The sequence below is a fragment of the Bos indicus genome, chromosome 2, assembly GCF_029378745.1.
Source record: "Bos indicus isolate NIAB-ARS_2022 breed Sahiwal x Tharparkar chromosome 2, NIAB-ARS_B.indTharparkar_mat_pri_1.0, whole genome shotgun sequence".
NCBI lineage: Eukaryota > Metazoa > Chordata > Mammalia > Artiodactyla > Bovidae > Bos > Bos indicus.
Genome location: NC_091761.1, coordinates 130,574,599 through 130,590,904, shown reverse-complemented (window position 1 = coordinate 130,590,904; position 16,306 = coordinate 130,574,599). Strand labels below are relative to the sequence as shown.

The window sequence follows — 16,306 nt, the reverse complement described above, 5'->3', positions numbered from 1 at the left end:
TGAACTCGAGCAGCGTGGCTCAGGCCTGCCCCCTGCCCCCTGCCCTACTGCCTCCAGGGCCATACTCACAGGTTCAGCATCTCCTGAGTGGAGCCACTTGGCTAAGGGTTTTCCATATGCAACAGGTGGACCTGAAGCCCTCCAGTCTTCTGTGACTAGCTTTTCCTTTAATAATCAAATCAAAAGCTCAACCCTCCATTCCACGTGCCATGCGAAGTCCAGAGCCTGCCCCACTATTCCCGAGGAAGGCCAGGGGGCTGCTGCGGTCTCTGGTTCCTCCCCACTCTGAGTCCCTGCTTCTGGGCCGACTCTCAGCCCCCTCTTCGTGACCGCCTCTTGGTTTGTCCTCGGCCACACAGTGCAGCTTGCAGGATCTCAGCTCCTCTACCAGGGATCGAACCCACTCCCCCTACAGGGGAAGAGCAGAGTCGTGACCACTGGCCTCCAGAGAAGTCCGGGACTGTCATCTTCCGTCAGCAAAGCTGTGCCCTTCTCCCACCCCAGTGACCTCTACTGCCTCCTCATCCGTGCCCCAAGCTACCTGTGACAGACTTGGCCCGAGGAGCTGGCTGACAGAGGGTGACAACACCCAGCACAGGACAGAAAGGCCTGACGTGGAATAGACGGCCATCACCCCGTCCTTCACGTCTCCTGGTCTCCTTCCTCCTCAGGCCTGAGCCGCCCACTCCCACCATGATGCTCTCAGGAGGTCCTTTTCCATCTTAGCTCCTCCCCCTGCCTCGCTCTGGGGCACCCCACCCCAACCCAGGCCTCCCCGTCGGGGGCTGCTGAGGCCGAAGTCGACATTTCCGGTTCCAGGTTGACCCTTCAAAGTGGCTCCCGTGATTCTCCCCTGGGGTGGGTGGGGGATGTCACCTTCTACATGACGCTGCTTTGACTTCCCTGGTGGCTCAGGTGGTAAAGCATCTGCTTACAATGCAGGAGACCTGGGTTCGATCCCTGGGTGGGGAAGATCTTCTGGAGAAAGGACATGGCAAGGCACTCGAGTACTCTTGCCGGGAAAATCCCATGGATGGAGGAGCGTGGTAGCTTACAGTCCATGGGGTCGCAAAGAGTTGGACACGACTGAGCGACTTCACCTCACTTCACTTCCTCCCGCCACCCCCACTAGGGTGTGGAGCAGCCGCTGACAACGATTCCCTTCCTGTAAATATGCTTTAGGTGACCAGATCCTTTCAGTAACATTGTGAGGTAGATCCTTTGTCTTCCCAGAGAGGAACTTGGCCCTGAGATTCTGCTTTGTGCTTTTTTTTTTTTTTTTGGGTGGGGGGGCAGGTTTACTTCCCTTATCTGAGTCTCAGCTGCCTTCTCTGGAAACTGGGATAGGAAGAATACTTGCACCCAAGCTTGATCCCTGGCGTGTTGTAAACTCTCAGTGTTGTTGTTTAGTCGCTAAGTCGTGTCTGACTCTTTGGCGACCCCACGGACTGTAGCCCACCAGGCTCTCTGTCCACGGGATTTCCCAGGCAAGAATACTGGGGTGAGCTTCCGTTTCCTTCTTCAGGGGGGTCTTCCTAACCCAAGGATCAAACCTGAGTCTCCTGCATTGACGGGTGAATTCTTTACCACGGAGCCACCAGGGAAGCCATAAATCCTGGCTGTTCAGTGTTTGACAGATGAGGAAATTAGATTCTGGGCCCAGCTGTGTTCTTTCATTTTATTTATTTTTTGGTTGCAGAGCTTATGGGATCTTAGTTCCCCAACCAGGGATTGAACCAGGGGCCACAGCAGTAAAAGCACCAAACCCTAACCGCCAGATTGCCAGGACATTCCCCCAGCTGTGTTCTTCACACGCTGAACGACGTGGGCCTCAGTTTGCCTAACTGGAGAGGAGATGGTGGCACTGAATTGTCCCTGAAGACTGTCCCAGTCCTGTCCTTCTGAATAATGGCATCCGTGAGTCTTCACCAGGCACGCTTACAGCCTTCTGGACCTCGCCCTGTGCATGTCTTCGCCTCTGAGCTCGCTGAACTCCTTTCTAATATTTTAAATTAACTTTTCTGGGAGTAGTGATTTACAAGCAATGCTTGATTTACAATGTTGTGCTACGTTCCGGGGCACAGCAAAGCGAGTTAGTTACATATATGCTCATATCCACTCTTTTTAAAAATACTCTTTCCGCGTATAGGCCATTACAGAACGCTGAGTACAATTCCCTGTGCTGTGCGGGAGGTCCTTATCGGTTATCTGTTACACAGTAGTATGAATATGTCAGTCTCCCAATTGCCCCCAGACATCCCCTGAAGGCCCCAAGGACCATAAATTTGTTCTCTATGTCTAAAACTCTATTTGGACTCCATTAACTGGTAATCCCTTATGATTTTACAGTGGAAGTGAGAAATAGATTTAAGGGCCTAGATCTGACAGACAGAGTGCCTGATGAACTATGGAATGAGGTTCGTGACATTGTACAGGAGACAGGGATCAAGACCATCCCCATGGAAAAGAAATGCAAAAAAGCAAAATGGCTGTCTGGGGAGGCCTTACAAATAGCTATGAAAAAAAGAGAAGCAAAAAGCAAAGGAGAAAAGGAAAGATATAAGCATCTGAATGCACAGTTCCAAAGAATAGCAAGAAGAGATAAGAAAGCCTTCCTCAGCGATCAATGCAAAGAAATAGAGGAGAACAACAGAATGGGAAAGACTAGAGATTTCTTCAAGAAAATTAGAGATACCACGGGGACATTTCATGCAAAGATGGCTTCGATAAAGGACAGAAATGGTAGGGACCTAACAGAAGCAGAAGATATTAAGAAGAGGTGGCAAGAATACACAGAAGAACTGTACAAAAAAGATCTTCACGACCCAGATAATCACGATGGTGTGATCACTCACCTAGAGCCAGACATCCTGGAATGTGAAGTCAAGTGCACCTTAGAAAGCATCACTATGAACAAAGCTGGTGGAGGTGATGGAATTCCAGTTGAGCTATTTCAAATCCTGAAAGATGATGCTGTGAAAGTGCTGCACTCAATATGCCAGCAAATTTGGAAAACTCAGCAGTGGCCACAGGACTGGAAAAGGTCAGTTTTCATTCCAATCCCAAAGAAAGGCAATGCCAAAGAATGTTCAAACTACCGCACAATTGCACTCATCTCACATGCTAGTAAAGTAATGCTCAAAATTCTCCAAGCCAGGCTTCAGCAATACGTGAACCGTGAACTTCCTGATGTTCAAGCTGGTTTTAGAAAAGGCAGAGGAACCAGAGATCAAATTGCCAACATCCGCTGGATCATGGAAAAAGCAAGAGAGTTCCAGAAAAACATCTATTTCTGCTTTATTGACTATGCCAAAGCCTTTGACTGTGTGGATCACAATCAACTGTGGAAAATTCTGAAAGAGATGGGAATACAAGACCACCCGACCTGCCTCTTGAGAAATCTGTATGCAGGTCAGAAAGCAACAGAACTGGACATGGAACAACAGACTGGTTCCAAATAGGAAAAGGAGTACGTCAAGGCTGTATATTGTCACCCTGCTTATTTAACTATATGCAGAGGACATCATGAGAAACGCTGGACTGGAAGAAACACAAGCTGGAATCAAGATTGCTGGGAGAAATATCAATAACCTCAGATATGCAGATGACACCACCCTTATGGCAGAAAATGAAGAGGAACTCAAAAGCCTCTTGATGAAAGTGAAAGTGGAGAGTAGAAAAGTTGGCTTAAAGCTCAACATTCAGAAAACGAAGATCATGGCATCCGGTCCCACCACTTCATGGGAAATAGATAGGGAAACAGTGGAAACAGTGTCAGACTTTATTTTTGGGGGCTCCAAAATCACTGCAGATGGTGACTGCAGCCATGAAATTAAAAGACGCTTACTCCTTGGAAGGAAAGTTATGACCAACCTAGATAGCATATTGAAAAGCAGAGACATTACTTTGCCAACAAAGGTCCATCTAGTCAAGGCTATGGTTTTTCCTGTGGTCATGTATGGATGTGAGAGTTGGACTGTGAAGAAGGCTGAGCGCGGAAGAATTGGTGCTTTTGAACTGTGGTGTTGGAGAAGACTCTTGAGAGTCCCTTGGACTGCAAGGAGGTCCAACCAGTCCATTCTGAAGGAGATCAGCCCTGGGATTTCTTTGGAGGGAATGATGCTGAAGCTGAAACTCCAGTACTTTGGCCACCTCATGTGAAGAGTTGATTCATTGGAAAAGACTCTGATGCTGGGAGGGATTGGGGGCAGGAGGAGAAGGGGATGACAGAGGATGAGATGGCTGGATGGCATCACTGACTCGATGGACGTGAGTCTGAGTGAACTCTGGGAGTTGGTGATGGACAGGGAGGCCTGGAGTGCTGGGATTCATGGGGTCGCAAAGAGTCGGACACGACTGAAGTGACTCAGCAGCAGCAGCAGCAGGTCAGAAGTAGGAGAAGGCAATGGTAACACACTCCAGTACTCTTGCCTGGAAAATCCCACTGACAGAGGAGCCTGGTAGGCTGCAGTCCATGGGGTCACTAATAGTCGGATACGACTGAGAGACTTCACTTTCACTTTTCACTTTCATGGGTTGGAGAAGGAAATGGCAACCCACTCCAGTGTTCTTGCCTGGAGAATCCCAGGGACGGGGGAGCCTGGTGGGCTGCTGTCTATGGGGTCGCACAGGGTCAGACACGACTGAAGCGACTTAGCAGCAGCAGCAGCAGCAGGTCAGAAATACAGGGGTAGGAAATTCCCTGGCAGTTCTGTTCAGTGGCTATGACTCTGTGCTTCCACTGCCAGAGGCCTGAGTTTGATCCCTGGTGAGAATTAAGATCCTGAAAGCTGAGCAGCCAAAAAACAAAAAAAAATTGTACTAGGGTAGCCCCAGCCACTGGTGTCTGAAGTGGGGACAGTCTTACGGAACTAAGCTCTTATCACTTATGGGAGATACCCGGGAGACAGTGCTAGAAATGAACTGTTGGGCACCCAGTGGGTGTCAGAGAATTGCAGAGTTGGTGGGTGTCAGAAAACAACTCACAGCTCCTTTTTTAAAAAAGCTCTCACTGGAAGCCCATGAAAGAAACATGTCCCAAGAGACAAGGAGAGGCTCTGATTGATTCAGGCTGGGAAGGGAGGTGCCAGAGACCACTGGGAAGATGTGACAAAGCTTGGTGATGTGTTCCCAAGGGGAAAAGTACTAGTCTTTAAACTTTTCTGTATGCTTGAAATATTTCACAACTATCAAGTTTAAAAAAAAAAAAAGGCAGGGATGGGATGCAGCAGAAAGAGGATGGAGTCCGGGGTCCTGGGGGCTGGCTTCAGTTACGCCCTCGGACTACTCTCTGATGTGAGCAAGTGAAGGCCCCGCTCCAGGCCACAAGGGCCAGTCTCCAGCAGCCCCGCCAGTGCTGGCATTTTATTAGATGTTTTCATTTTGTTGTTGCTGTTCAGTCACCAAGTAGTGTCCGACTCTTTGCAACCCCATGGGCTGTAGCCCCCCAGGCTCTTCTGTCCATGGAATTTCCCAGGCAAGAATACTAGAGTGGGTTTCCATTTCCTTCTCCAGGGGATCTTCCCGGGCCAGGGATCGAACCCACGTCTCCTGTCTTAGTCCAGACATGTACTGAATGTCTGTTGGGTGCTTGCCTATTTTCATGTCTGACCTCCCGAGCAGACGCTGGGGCCCGGGAGGGTAGGGGCTGTCTCCTCACCCCTGTGTCCTTTGGGCCCAGCACGGCCCCCAGTACCTACTGAGTTATTTGAAGGAAGGAAGAACAGACTGAATGACCCCCAGGCCAAGTTCTAGGACACCTCCACCCCTAAAGTGTTTGGAGCCTGCAGTTGGGGCGGAGCTCACTGGGTGTCCATCCACGTGCGTGTACCCCTGGGCGCCTGCCCTGGGGTGGGAGTTAGGTGGGAGTTGAGTGTGGCCGTGGGAACAGGAGATGAGCCAGCTTGGAGGTTTGGAGGCCTCCACTTCCTACAGCAGACCCTGCCCAAGACTGGCTCCAGCCCTAACCTCTGACCCCACTGGGAAAGCACCAGGAAACAGGCCGGAAGGCAGGAAACTTCCCCTGGGCCTGGTCTGGGCCCAAGCTGCTACCAGGCCTGGGGCTGAGCCCTGAGTCCGGTGAGCCAGAGCCCACCTCCTAGCCCAACCTGCAGAGCTCAGCTGCTCTGATTGCGAGCTCCGCAGCACCTCCTGTGTCCCTGGGGCCACCGCCAGCCACTCGATAAACACGAAGCAGCCTATGTGTGCAGGGAAGACAGCTGGGGTCAGCAGACCTGGGTTCAGTTCCCAGCTCTGCCTCTCAGGCTGGGTGAGTACAGGCACTTTACCTGCCTCCCTGAGCCCCAGTTTCTTCATCATATTTGTTGTGGAGATCAAAGCAAAGATGGTCTGCTTTTTTCGAGGAACTCCAAAACAAGTCCAGCTCAGGGCTTCCCTGGTGGTCCAGGGGCTAAGACGCCGTGCGTCCACTGCGGAGACCCTGGCTGGGGAGCTGAGATCCCCAGTGCCACATGGAGCGACCAAAAAATCAATAAGTAAAATACAAAGCAAGTCCAGTTCACAAACACCGTTGAAGCTACCTGAAGCCCTGGTCAATCCTACTCCCTCCCTGCTCGGGGGGTGTCACCAGCCTGATCGCGTTGATCCTCACCATCAGTTTATCCCGTCCCCACACATTTCTATCCCACACATGACTGATATCCCTGGATCCGAATGCTATCTATATTACGGTATATTGAATATATTATTCTGTAATTTGCCTTCTTACTGTATGAAATGCTTTTGAGAACTAGCCATGTTGACACATGGAGACTGAGTTACTGTTCATTCTCTAGTGCTGCTTTCTACAAATATGCCATGATTTATCCACGCTCCCGTCGATATACATTTGTTTCCAATTATGTTTGGCTATTTCAAGCAACACTGAAATAGGTATTCTTTTATGTATAAAAAATGATTTATGGGACTTCCTTGGTAGCACAGTGGATAAAAATCCTCCTATCAATGCAGGGGACACAGGTTCAACCCCTGGTCCGGGAAGACTCCACGTGCTGCACAGCAACTAGGCCATAGCCACAACTGCTGAGTCCATGCTCCAGAGCCTGCCTGCTGCAGCTCCCGAAGCAAGCGCGCCCAGAGCCTGTGCTCAGCAAGAGAAACCCCTGCACAGAGACGTCCACGCCGCAACGCAGAGTAGCCCCCACTCGCCGCAACTAGAGAAAGCCCTCACATAGCAACGAAGACCCAGTGCAGCCAAAAATAAATAAGCAAAATTATTTAAAAAATGATTCATGCAAAGATGAATGTTCTCGAGGAGCTTACATGGACTCCAGTAGTGTTTGACTGTCATTTAAATGACACACTCTCCTGAACCCCAAATCAAGGCAAACAACTTAACCATGAAAGAACATTTGAGGTTGGGACTTTCTGGAATGCAAGGGCAGTGACTGTCACCTTCTCTTCAGTGCTCCTCCCTAAGCGCCAAGCCCCATGCTAAATGCCCTACCTGCCCAGATGATCAAAAAAAAAACCTGTGAGGGAGCTACTGGTATAACCCCAGCTGAGGGAACCAAGGCGCAGAGAGGTCAGGTATCTTAGTTAATGGTTAAATGAACTGGTTTGAATTCAAACCAACCCTGTGTCTGTCTGACTCCACTGCCCCTGTGTAGCCCAACAGACCAGGGGTCCCAGATGCGGCAGCAAAAAGGCAAGAAGGACCGATCCCAACCACGGGCTCAGGGAGCCCTTCCCAAGGAAGGTGCCAGTCCCTCCTGGCCTAGAAAAAAGGGGAGCGTGGCAGTGTCAGCAGTGGACAGCACGCAGGAAGGTGGCACTTCAGGCCCAGGCGCCAGGACTAGCAGGGTAAGCTCTGCCTTCGCCCCTCGCCTCTCCTGCCACACAGCTTGCTAGCCTTTCTCTCGCTCTTCCCATTCTTTCCCAGTCTATCTTCTGTCCAACTTTCTCTTTCCAACTCTCCTCTTTTTACCTTTTATTCTTCTCTATTTACCCTTTTTTTTCTCTCTTTTTTTAATCTTTCCTTCGTGGGTCATCTCGCTCTCATTCCCCTAATCATCCATCCATCCATCCATCCACCCACCTATCCATTCATCTGACAGGAACTGGGTACCAATGCCGTGTCTGGGCCTTAGAACTTGTGTGATGCTGGCCCTAGAACTGCTGATGAGCATATTCGTGTCTCTCATCAAACTTCCATGAGGAAACTCTGAGACCCATCCTCTCCCTCAAACAACCAGAGACAAACACATTTTTACACAAACCTGGCAACCAACTAGGAAAAAAAAAAAAAACAAACCTGGAGATACAGTCATGGCTCTCGGGCACCCCCTGCTGGTAACTGGAGAGATTACTTCCTGGGCTAGAGAGTTCCTTCATGACTCCAGGTGGGGCTGGTTGGTCTCTCCGACTTCCCTCCACCTGCCCTGCAGCTTCTGCCAGTTCCACTTTAGGAGCTCCTCGGGGTGGGGTTCTTTTCCGACATGTTTAATTCCACAGCCATTGAAAGGCTCAAGCCAAAGACCAGAGGATGAAGCAGTGAGAGAGGTTGCTACGGATTGAATGTTTGTGTCTCCCTAAATTCTTACACTGAAGTCTAACCCCCAGTGTGATGATAGAGAAGGCGGGGTCTTTGAGAGGTAACAGGTCAAGAGAGACTAGGGCTCTCATGAAAGGTATCGATGCCCTTGTAAGAAGAGACATGAGAGCTGGGTTTCTTGCTCTCTGCCCTCCACCATGAGAGGAGACTATTGTTGAATCACTAAGTTGTGTCCGATCTTTGTGAGCAGATGGCCATCAGCAAACCAGGACACGGGATCTGCCAGCAGCTCGTTCTTGGACTTCCCAGCCTCCAAAACCGTCAGATATAAATGTCTGTTGTTTAAGCCACTGTGTCTATGGCATTATGTCACAACAGCCCAAGCAGACTAAGACAAGTGCTTGTTTTAACCAGGAGAAGCATGCACTCCCCAGTGTATATGGAATCAAGCATGTGTGTGCCCTGCTGTGTGTCTACTCAGCGGTGCGGGCATCGGGGAGCCAAGGTGCCCGTTCCAAGCAGGTGCTTGCACACCATGCCGTAGGCACGATGGAGACATGCGTGTGAGTGATCCTACCCTGTACACACACACACCACAGTCCTCAGGAAATGGGCGTCGGAAGATACGCTCACAGCCTCCTCACACAGAAGTGGAACAACCCAGAGGCTTTGGCCCCCAGAGTTCCCGGTGGCTTGGACCCCAGCTGTCCGCTAACGCATGCCATGCTAACTTCCTTACCTTCTCGGTCTCGCATCTCTGCTCCCCTACACGGGCTTCTTGGGATCACCTCCAGAATAAACTGCCTGCATTCAAACCCTTGTCTTGCTCCTGCGACAGTGAAGGAGGCAGCCCAGAGGAGAGAGCACCTCGCAGAGGCTGGCAGAGCACGAAGATGGCAAGAGTCCCCAGGGGCGTCACAGTGCCTCTGAGTTTACTGAATGGCAACTGGCCTGCCTCTCCATCCCCACCCCTGCCTCCTGGTTAGGTGCTGCTACTGCTGCTACTAAGTCACTTCAGTCGTGTCTGACTCTGTGCGACCCCATAGACGGCAGCCCACCAGGCTCCCCCGTCCCTGGGATTCTCCAGGCAAGAACACTGGAGTGGGTTGCCATTTCCTTCTCCAATGCATGAAAGTGAAAACTGAAAGTGAAGTCTCTCAGTCGTGTCCGACTCTTAGTGACCCCGTGGACTGCAGCCCACCAGGCTCCTCTGTCCGTGGTATTCTCCAGGCAAGAGTACTGGAGTGGGCTGTCATCGCCTTCTCCACCTGGTTAGATGAGAAAACCATCGTCATTTCAGCCTCTTTTCACGGCGTCTTCTGTTCCTGGTAGCCGAAAGCCTTCCAGTAAGATGCACTCTTCCATGTAGAGGGCAGGTTGGCAGCCAGCTGAGGACGAGCCGCAGTGGGTCCAGCACGGCGGAGTGTGTGTGTGTGGCTGCCTGTGTGTATACCCACGAGGGGCGCGGAGTGAGTGCCTGCTGTGTGCCAGGCCCCGTGGCGTGGCTGTGTACCTGGGACACAGAGCTGGGCTGGCCTGGCATGTCTGTGCCTGTCCCTGTGGCCCCGTCAGTTCCAGGCTTTGTCTCTCTTGAGCGCTCACCTTTGTCCTCTGCCCACCTGCTTCTCTCTGCCCTCACCCTGGCTACCCGGACAACCTCTATGGAAGCCCAGCTATCTCCCCAATGGTATTCTTGCTCAGAGACAGAGTCTAAAAACATGTTGGATCGTGTTTTTCCCTTGGGAGTTCTTTTGGGCACTCCACGTGGCTTGCAGAATCTTAATTCCCCTGACCCGGGATCAAACGCGGGCCCCTACAGTGAGAGTGCCAAGTGCTGACCACTGTACGCAGGGGACTCCCATGTTGTTCCCCTGTTACAGGCCCTTCAAAGGGCCCCACGGCTCTAGGGCACCTGCCCGTAGAGGTCTCCAGTCCCATCTCTCCTCTCCCTTCCCATTCCCTCCCACAAAGGCTCCAGACTCAGGTTGATTTCTCCCCGTATCAGGGTTGGGCCAGGGACTGGGGGACCACCCTTCGGGCTTGACTTCCCAGGCACACAGCTGGGTTCAGCCAGTGGGAGGCGTCGGTGGGAGGTGGGGAGGAAGAGAGAACCCAGGGTCTTTCTCCACGGCACGTGCTCCACGGCTCCCACTGGACGGACCTGGGCCGGGCCCCGCTCCTGCTGAGCAAGCCCAGCTCACCTCACTCCTCCGTCCCCCATCCTGGAAGGTAGTCGTGACCACACTCCAAGCCCTGTTGTCTTCTTAGCATTCCCCTCACCCGCAGAACCAGTTCCCTTCGCTTCAGATACTTGAGATTCCTGTTTTCTGGCTTGACCCGGACTGAACTGACACCCGCAGCCATCTAACTTTCCAGCCAGAGGAGGAAACCAGTGGCCTGTATAGGGCTGAGCCCTGGGAACAGGAGAGGATGGACCCCTAACCTGGGTGGACCTCCCCCGCACTCCCCCTTGCAGACTTGAAGTCAAGTCCTGAGAGATGGTAGAGCTCCTGTTTATCTTAGGCAGGGTTTCCTGCTGCCGCCGTCTGAAAACATTCGTGGTACTCGGTGCCCCCATGTCTCTTCTCCCTTTCTTCCCCGGTAAGAGGCATTTTCCCTGTGCCAGGACGTTTCCCAGTCTCCCAGGCAGCCGGGGGGGACCACAGGCTGGTTTCTGAGCATGATCAGAGGAGACGGACACAAATTCCAGGCTGGGTGCTTAAAGATAATGCGTCAGCTTGCCCCTTCCTGTTTCTCCGTCTGGAATGTGGTGTGGTGTAGAGGCCATTGCAGGCTGTGTTAGTCTCCTGGGGCCACAAACTGGGTCATTTAAACACCAGAAATGTATTCTCCCAAGGGTCTAGAGGCTAGAAGTCTAAAATCAAGGGGTCGGGAAGGTAAGTTCCTTCTGAGGGTTTTTCCAGGTTGTAAAAACCTGGCTTGTAGGGGGCTGTTTTTCTTCTGTGTGGGTCTCTCTGTGTCCAAATTTCAGCTTTTTATAAAGATCCAAGTCATCTTAGATTAGGGCCCACCCAAATGACCTCATCTTAACTAATTACATCTGCAATGACCCTATGCCCAAATATGGTTACTTTCTGAGTTACCAGGGAATTCAGACAGGGGAATACACAACAGAACCCATGCCTTGAGGATGAGGCACATTCCTAGGGATGGACTGAGAAATAGAAAGAGCAGATGACTTCCCAGAGCAACACCGCAACGCCAGCCTGGGACTCTGAAGCTGCATGTACACGTTCTCAGTTGCAAAGTCGTATCCGATTCTTTGCGACACCGTGGGCTGTAGCCCGCCAGGCCCCTCTGTCCCTGGTGTTTCCCAGGTAAGAATATTGGAGTGTGTTGCCATTTCCTCCTCCACGAGGTCCTCTTGATCCAGGGATCGAACCTACGTCTTCTGCTTTGGCAGGCAGGTTCTTTACCACGGAGCCACCTTGGAAGCCCAGACTTTGAGGTTAGAGGAAACTACGTTTCTGTCTTATTCACGCACCATTATTTGGGTTCTCTGTTATATTCAAACAAAAGTGTATCCCGGTCAGGGTCCGGGAAGGGAACAGGTGTCAAGCCCAGGAGGTAACTGAGGGACATTTAATAAAAGTGCAGGTGGGGCTGGAGAAACTAACAAGGAAGGGTGGGGGCATTTCAAGACCACCCCCAGGCCTGAAGGGGCAGAGGGAGAAGGCAGCTATGGAGCCCTGAGGAAGGAGCTGTGGGGAAAGGAGGCAGACCCCTGACAGGCGCCAAGGCCTTTGATGGAGGGACGCAGGCCCTGGAATAGACACCCCGACCGCTCCATCTTCCTGTCCTCCAGTTTCTTGCTGGCACCTTCCACTGACTGAACCAAACCCAGAGGACCAGGGAGCCCATGGATGCTTCCAGCAGGCTGGCCAGCAGGGCAGGAGACAGCCGGTGAGGAGCAGAGACGGTCCAGAAGAACGGCTGACACCCGGTTCTTGCGGCCGCACTCCGCCTGCTGGCTGTGGGCTCAGGAGGCTGTGTCTCCTTTGCAGGAGCGTCCCTGGTGACGGGTCAGTGCCTGGAATCTAGTAGGTGTTTGACAAATATTTGTGGATGTGTACGTGCCAGGAGGGCAGTGGAATGAGAGTGGGGAGGGAGGGGGCTGCCTGCCTCCCGCCCCTCGGTCAGCACCGTCCCCCAGAGCACTGCGGGTGGCAAGGGGTGCCGCTCCTGCCCACCAGGAAGACAGGCCCCGGCCCGCACCCCATCCCAGTGCCGCTGTCCAGCAACCTCCCCGGGTCCCAGCTGAGACAACGACTTCCTCGGACAAGAGCCGCCTGCATGGCAGCCCAGCCCTGGGTCCCCTCAGCGGCTTCTTGGTGCCGTCGCAGGGCCGATGGGGCCCCTGCCTCATCTCAGAGGCTGAGCCGTCCCACCCGAGAGGGACGCTGGGCAACGAGGCATCAGAGTCTGGGATTTAAGATCACCTGTGTCTGACTCTCCATGAACGCTGGCACCTTCCAGATTCCAAGAAGTCCTACAGGAGACACCCGTGTGAACTTTGTTTAATCTCCCATTTCCCAGTCCCACTGACCCTCTGATTCTTTATTGCGTGCCCACGGGGTTCTGGGTGGGAGCTGAGCTCCCAGCAGAGAACACAGCAGGGGCTCCATTCTCATGGCTTGTTTGCCACAGGATATGGATGAGCATCCTCCAAACACTGCCCTTCAGAACCACCATTCAAGGGACCAGGCGCAGAGGGGCCGGCCTCCAGCGGTGCCCCTCCTGAGAGTCAGGGGAGGAAGAGTCCGCAGGCATTGACGCATCTTCAGCTTCATTCATTCTTTCGTTCCCTCTTTTAACATATTGTGCATTTCATTGAGTAAGCTGCCAGGCTCCTCCTGGCACTGGGAATTCAAAGATAAATCAGAAAGTTTTGCCCTCCTGAAGTTTCCCACCTGGTGGGAAACTAGAAATAATGAAAATGCCCCCCCCACCCCAACTAAGAAAAGGCTCCCCAGCTCCCTCGTACCGTCTCCAGACGCACCTCCGAATTCTCTGTTAGCTCTGCGCCTCCCATTCAGGATGCTGCTTGCTCGGCTTTAGGCTGAGCCCTGCTGTGGACCTGGGCCCTGCAGCCTCCCTGCCAGTTCCCTCTTCCCAGGGGAAAAGCTCCAGCTGCTCCCAGGCCGGAAAATCCCAGAGGATTAATCAGCAGCACCCTGGCAGCGTGTCCGCTAGGCCTTGAGGCTAAGGTGACCTGACAGGGTTAGTGGTGGGGCGGTCCTGGAGGTCCATCTCCCTGGGGGCAGAGCAGAGGGCCAGGGTGGCCACACACCCACCTGCAGAGCCAGCAGAGAGGCTGGGACCCACTCAAGGCCACCCGGATAAAGGCTGGGGTGGCTTATCATGTGACCCTGCAGGGAGCAGGCAGTGATAAACTGGGGGGGGCACCTGAGCCAGTCCTCACTGTTCCCTGGGTCTTCATTTCCCATCTGTCAAAAGAGATGGATTAGATCATCTTTGAGGTTGTGTCTGTTTCAGACGCTCTACAGTGGGATCCGGGAAGCTCTGACCTGCCTCTCTTCCTCCCCAGCCACGTCTTCAGTTTCTCCCCCTTTCTTCCTCTGCTCAGGGTCTGGGAAATGGCTCTGAGCTTCAAAGCTGAGCAAACAAACACGTCCAGGCCCATTGGGAACAGGGGTAAGGGAGGGCACGGCTATTTTTATCACGCTTTGAAGGATTTTCACAGCTGCTTCTGTTGTTGTCCACACACTTGCTGCAGGCTCAGTCTGTTGGCGTCGCAGACGTCACTGTAGGGGGTGCTCGGAGGGGCTGCACCCTTGAAAGAAACCCTGCCTGCTGATGCCTGGCATTCCATCACAAGGGATCCGTTTAAAGCAGCCAAGCGTTGCCCTCCTCCCACGCTTCCAAAATGTAGCAGCCCCCAAAGAATGGCTCTATGATCTATGACACCAGCAGGAAGGAATCTGGCCATCCTTAGAGTGCTGGGTGTGGAGGACAGGCGAGTGTTGCTCAGTCAAGTCTGCAGAGCTCCTTTGCCTTATTCTGCAAACGTGCATTGAGACCCTGCAAAATGTCGGCCCTGGGCTGGGAGGCTGTTTCCAGCAGCCAACAAGGATGTGCCAAGTCTTTTCTACAATTAGAATAATGTGAACTGAGTTCACAGATTTAGTGCCAGACTCAGTGCTTCACAGGCTTCCCTGGTGGCTCAGATGGTAAAGAATCTGCCTGCAGTGCAGGAGACCCAGGCTCAATCCCTGGGTCAGGAAGATCCCCTGGAGAAGGCAATGGCTATCCACTCCAGTATTCTTGCCTGGAGAATCCCATGGACGGAGGAGCCTAGCGGGCTACAGTCCATGGGGTCAGACACAAAGAGTCAGACACGACCGAGCAACTAATGCTTTCATTTTCTGTGCTTCACACTTCACTGAAATGGTCTCAGATATCGCTCTGTCTCAAAAATACCTCCTGATCCCACCCAAATCTCTCCATCTCTGTCTCTACCACCCAACCCCCACCTCCCATACCCCAACTTCGCCCAAGCAACTGAAATAGCTCCAGCTGGTTCCCTTCACTCTCACCCCACAACCCTTCATACAGTACCCAGGAAAGAGATTTTTTGAAAGTGTGAGATCCCAGGTCCTTCTCCTACTTAATCACCACTCCTGCCCCCATGGCTTTCTCCTTATGCTTGGAATTAAAGACCCAACTCCTTATTAGCCTGACCTGCAAAGAGACCTCATGGGGTCTGGCCTTCACCCACCTCTTTTTCTCTCTTTCTCTTTTTCTCTCTCTCTACATCTGGATTTCAGGTAACAGAATTAGTTCAATCAAATAGCGTGAGTCCACTCATGGGCCACTTTTACTTATTAGACACATAGTTGTTTTAAATAAGATAGTTGCTGCTTGCAAAACCACATCTAACATAACGACACATGTGATTCACAGAAGCATTATGCTAACTGAAAGATGCCCAGACACATAAGATATATATTATATGCTTCCATTTATATGTAAAGGTTCTAGAAAAGGCCGGACTAGAGAGACAGAAAGCAGATCACAGGTTGCCAGGAGGGCCAGGTGTGGAGGTGGGAGGGTAGGGGCGGGGGCTAGAAAGTGACTAGGTGGGAGGAAAATTTCTTTTTGTGTGTGTGTGTATTTATTTTTTTGCCTAGGGCTTCCATGGTGGCTTAGACGGTTAAGAGGCTGCTTGCAGTGCAGGAGACCTGGGTTCGATCACTGGGTCGGGAAGATCCCCTGGAGAAGGAAATGGCAACTCACTTCAGTATCCTTGCCTGGAAAATTCCATGGACAGAGGAGTCTGCTGGGCTACAGTCCAAGGGGTCATAAACAGTCAGACACAACAGAGTGACTTCACTTTCTTTCTTAGTGGCTGCTGCTGCTGCTGCTAAGTCACTTCAGTCGTGTCTGACCCTGTGCGACCCCATAGATGGCAGCCCACCAGGCTCCCCCATCCCTGGGATTCTCCAGGCAAGAACACTGGAGTGGGTTGCCATTTCCGTCTCCAATGCATGAAAGTGAAAAGTGAAAGTGAAGTCGCTCAGTCGCATCCGACTCTTCGCGACCCCAGGGACTGCAGCCTACCAGGCTCCTCCGTCCATGGGATTTTCCAGGCAAGAGTACTAGAGTGGGTCGCCAGTGTCTTCTCCATTCTTAGGGGCAGACACACCATCTTTGATGCGTCATGCAAGATCTTTCGTTGGGTGCGTGGGCTCTCTAGTTGGGTAATGAAAATGTTCCAGGTCATGATGGTGGCGGTGGTTACCTGCCTGTATG

General features: G+C 52.3%; 1 long non-coding RNA gene across 1 annotated transcript; it reads right to left on the bottom strand.

Moving 5' to 3' along the window:
• Positions 1-11,938: 11,938 nt before the first annotated feature.
• Positions 11,939-14,129, bottom strand: LOC109574117 (uncharacterized). Its single transcript, XR_002183040.2, has 3 exons — positions 13,518-14,129; positions 12,973-13,392; positions 11,939-12,570 (listed from the first exon to the last, which is right to left on the bottom strand). It is a non-coding gene; the product is annotated as an uncharacterized lncRNA (long non-coding RNA).
• Between the last annotated feature and the right edge of the window lie 2,177 nt (positions 14,130-16,306).